We start from the raw sequence: 4,669 nt of genomic DNA on the forward strand, positions 1-4,669 counted from the left end.
GGACTCTCCGCGCCGCGCCTGCCTGGGGCACCGAGACCTTCCTCCTCCGCAGCTGCCTTCTCCCTGCTCCTGCGCCCGCCTCTCCGAGGTCCCTGGTGCGCGTTGTAGTTCGAACCCGTGCCTGGAGCTGGATCCTTACAGTAGGTACTTCCTTGCCTTTTTTTTTCTTTTCTTTTCTGCCAGAACTGGGTGCGTTTCAGCGCTCGGGCAGCCGAAGCCGGAGCTGCCAGGGGAGCTCACTGATCACTGTTTCTGTCCCCTGCGCTGCCCCACGGACTTCCAGGCACTGAATGATCAGGGCAGCGAGCGGCCCGGGGGTTGCTCAGAAGCTTCGCAGGGTGGTGGGACCCCAGGAGGCCGGTGGGAGAGGAAGTTTCTCCAGCAGAGCGAGCCGGGAAGAAGGAGATGCAGGGAGGGCTTCCACTCCTAAGGAAGCCGCGTCCTCATTAGCAGCAATTTTGCTAATGAGCCACCTCAGCTGCCGGGCGGAAGGAGGAAAGGCAGCCTTAATGATCACCTCCCAGGCCAGCGCCTCGCTCTGGGGGTCGGGGAAGAGGTGTGTGTGGTTTCGGTGTCTTTCCCTGTGTCCCTCCGAAGTGGCAGCAGCTGGGAACTAACTTTCCCATGGAAGGACCTGCGCGGCCCCCCCCCGCTCCCCCCGCCTTTCGCCAAGACCCAGGTCTCAGCTCCTCGAGCCTTGAATTCCTTCCTGACCCCGCTCCCCTCCTCCTGGAGGCGAAAAGGAAGTCAGGTTTTGCTTTTCGAGCAAGGTCGCAGATCACCTGACCAAACCCTTGAACAGCTGGGCAGCCGATGCCACTGTGCTCAACTCCCCAGCCACTGGCCAGGTCCGCAGCCGAACCGGGCTGTCCGGGAGGAGCCCCTTCCCCCTGCTCCGGGCTGTGGCCGCGGCGGGGGGCGGATGCCAGGGAAGGTGATGTGGCCACTGCTTCGCTGGTGACAGTTTTCTCTTCTTCACGAAGCTCCAGATTCCGCTGCTGCAATGCAGGCAAGAAGGACAGACGCTGGCCGAAAAATGTGGGGCGGGAGCTAATGAGATGTATTCGTGTGTCAGTCAGTGCGCACGAGTTCTCTCTTTGTTTCCTGGGGCGGTAGGAAGTGAGCCGGCGGGAGAACTCAGTTGGCAGAACCTTTTCCAGGAGCGCACGGGGCTGTCCGGGCTGCAGCCCTCTCGCACTGTGGTCAGATGCCGCCTGCTGTACCTTAGCACAAGGGACATTTACCCTTGGTGGCGCCGGGCCCGGGAGTGGGGGAATGGGGAGCGCTCCTCATTTTGGCAGGACCGGTGCGAGGTCTGGGAGGAATCTTCTTTGGGAAAGGGTGCTTTGTCTTTGCAAGTGATCCTGTGTGCGTGGATCCGCAGGGTCGCTGTTTGGAGCGCTACCTTGCTAAATATTTGACTTTGTCAGGTTGACTTCTCCAAGAATTCTCGTGGCAGCAAGGCTCTGCTTTGAGCCAACGTTTCTTTTCAAGGAAATCCAAGGTGCTGTTTATTTTGGCATGCAGCCTGTTCTGGGATGAAATACAGCATTTTTATTATTGCAGAACGAAGAGAGGTTTGAAGAGAACAAAAGCACAGAGCTAGGTTTCAGTTTCGGAGCTAAGTAAAGGAAGGCTTCTTTGAATTTGGGCTTGAAATTAGAAATGACATTGAAATGGCATCATAAAAGAAATACATGTGGAGAGGGAGAGCGGGGGAGTCTATACTGCAGTGGGGCCGACCCCGGGCAATCCATGCTCCCCAGAGTGGACCCTGCTGGAGCTGTTTCTAACGTGGCCTGGTGATGACACCTATGGCCCTCTGCCAGTGACTGCCTTGGTGGCTTTGGCATGGGCAGCCTCAGTCCCCACCTCTTCACTGCCGGTTGGCTTTGAGAGGTCATGTGGAGTAAGGGCGTCACACAAACTCTCCTGCCCCTCATTAACTGGGTAACTTGGCATGGGCCACATAGTCTCTTCGTGCCTTTGTTTCCTCATTTGCAACTTGGGGATGATACCCTGGCCTAAGGGTCTGCTACCCGTTAGGATACGGGAGTTGGGATGGCACGGGGAGAGGGTACAGAAATGAGTCCTGCAGGAATTCTGACCTTCGCTAGCTTACGGATTAGTAGGGGAGAAGAGCTAGAGAGAGATAAAGCTGTGTGTACCCACAACATCTAGAACACTGAGCTAATGAGAGAGGTTGGGGCCTAATTGGGCATCCTTGATCCTGGGATAGGCCCATAAGCAAATGAAAAGTTACATAACAACACCAGGTATTACATGGTTCTGAACACTGGGGATACAACTTAATAGAACAAGGAATAAATTGCTTGAGGTCAAATTTTTAAATGTTTGAGAAGGTTGCAAAATTTCATTTCAAAGAAGAATTCTGTCCAACAAAGCTATTTTCATATTCTGTTGTAATGCAAACAAAGCCATGTGGGTTGATGGGGCAATTATTCCTCAATTCCACTCACCTAACCACATCAAACACCCCACTCATTCAAAGAAACTCCCCTTAGCTAAATTCCAAGCTGTCCACCATAAGGATCATGGACCAGAGTGGAGAAGCATGGGGTGGGTGGGGCTGGAAGTGGCATGATGTGGGCATGACAATCCCCTCTTTTCCTTCCCGTGTTTAGAGCCCTTTAGAGTGAAGCTTGCTGAGCCCTCTTCTTCAGAGAGTTGGATGTCAGCTTCATTTCATTTCTGTAGCATTGGAATGATTAATTTTACTAAAATTTAAGTCAGAGAACTATTAGAGTTCTCAAATATTACAGGTTTTGTGTGTGTGTGTGTGTGTGTGTGTGTGTTAGTGAAACTTGATCTAATGTGTGCTGCATACTCATTTGAAACCTTTGATCTGATACATGGAGGGCTGAACCCAACTCTAGCCAAAGGCAGGGAGTGTGCTTGAATTCTCGGAGGTGGTAGTGAGTTTGTGCAGCCACAGGTCCATCTGCACCCAGGTGGCCCCCTCTTGCTCAGGTGGAGCCTTGTTGCTTGGTGCACAGCCTTGGAGAAGCAGGTCACGCCGTTGGCCAGGTGGCCTCCCGAGAGAGCAGTTACTTCTCCGTGCCCAGAAGGTGTTTCATGTTTACTTGTGGGAGCAGAAGAGAAGCATGGAAGTCAGGAACATTTCCCCTCACACAGAGAGCTAGGAACCAGTCACAGCACCAGGCTGGCTTATAGGGGTGGACAAATGTCTGCAAATCACTCCTGTTCCCAGCACAGGTTTGGAGTCAGTTAGACTTGAGGATGAATTCTGCTCCAGTATTTGTTTGTTATGTTACTTTGGACAGGCCTGTAAACTCTCAGCCTCAGTCTCCCTATTTGAAAAATGGAGACGATAGTAATTCTCTTGGGGTTAGGGAATAGATTGCATGAGATAATTTATGTCAAGGGCTCCAGGCTCTGCCTATTGCTCAGTAATGTTATGGGGTGGGAGGAAGAGGGGAGGAAAAAGGAGAGGAGAAGCTGTGATGATGGAGAAATAGGCCAAAGGGCCAAGCTTAGGGCTTGTGTCCTCACCCTTCTCTTCCCCAGGCTTCACCTTGAAGCTGCTGAGCCTCTGGGACACTCCACCACTGGCTGCAGACTGTGGACATGCAGCATTGAGATTGGTAGTAGTGTCTTCTGCTTGGGAACCTTCTCTTTCTTTTATTTATTTAAAAATTATATTTATTTTTGAAATTGAGATATAGTTGACATAGAACACATTGTACTGGTTTTAGGTGTATAACATAAAACATAATAATTTGATATATGTATACATTGCAAAATCATTACTTCAATATATTTAGTTAACATCCATCACCACCATAGTTACAATTTTTTCCCTCATGATGAGAACTTTAAGATCTACTGCCTTAGCAATGTTCAAATATACAATACAATATTATTAACTACTAGTGGCCCAGTGCATGTATTCGTGCACATTGAAGGGAAATTAATTAGAAGAAATATTTAAAAATCGCTATTTGCCCTTTCTCTATAATAGAAGTGTCAACCACGATCGACAATGACAGATCGAAACACAGGCATGCAATTGGCACCAGTGAGAGCCTTATATGTATCACACATGCGTGAGTCAACGTTTATTTTTAAACTAGAGGCTCGGTGCATGAATTCGTACATGGGTGGGGTCTGGCCGGCCTGCCCGGATTGGGGCCGATTGGAGGCGGAGCCAGCCAGGGGGAGGGGCCATGGGCAGTTGGCCAGCCGGCCTCGCCCCCTGGTCAAACTCCCGGTCAAACTCCCAGTCGAGGGGACAATTTGCATATTATCTTTTTATTATATAGGATTGCCAGTGCATGTCATATGTACCAGCCGGCCAGTCAGTCAGTTGGATGGACGGACAGTAGGTCACGTAGCCTTTTATATATATAGATGGTCACCATGCTGTACATTACATCCCTAGGACTTAGATATCTTACTACTGGAAATTTGTATATTTTTACCCCTTCACCCATTTCATCTGTCCCCTACCCCCTGGCAACCACCAATCTTTTCTCTATTTTGTCTTGTTCTTTAGATTCCACATATAAATGAGATCATACAATATTTGTCTTCCTCTGCAGGATTTACTTCGTTTAGCATAATGCCCTCAAATTCCATCCATGTTGTCACAAATGGCAAGATTTTCTTCTTTTTATGGCTGAACAAT

At 49.9% G+C, this 4,669-nt stretch overlaps 1 protein-coding gene across 2 annotated transcripts in view; it reads left to right on the forward strand.

Moving 5' to 3' along the window:
• The first annotated feature begins 6 nt into the window (after positions 1-6).
• KANK4 (KN motif and ankyrin repeat domains 4) overlaps positions 7-4,669 on the forward strand; it is a 36,739-nt gene continuing 32,076 nt past the window's right edge. Inside the window, exon 1 of one of the 2 annotated variants that reach the window (XM_014549276.1) lies at positions 7-144. The gene's annotated coding sequence lies outside the window, so the exon portion shown is untranslated. The remainder of the gene's footprint in view (positions 145-4,669) is intronic. The other variant, XM_005878064.2, reaches the window with a different exon arrangement.

This window comes from Myotis brandtii, unplaced genomic scaffold (genome assembly GCF_000412655.1).
Source record: "Myotis brandtii unplaced genomic scaffold, ASM41265v1 scaffold540, whole genome shotgun sequence".
NCBI lineage: Eukaryota > Metazoa > Chordata > Mammalia > Chiroptera > Vespertilionidae > Myotis > Myotis brandtii.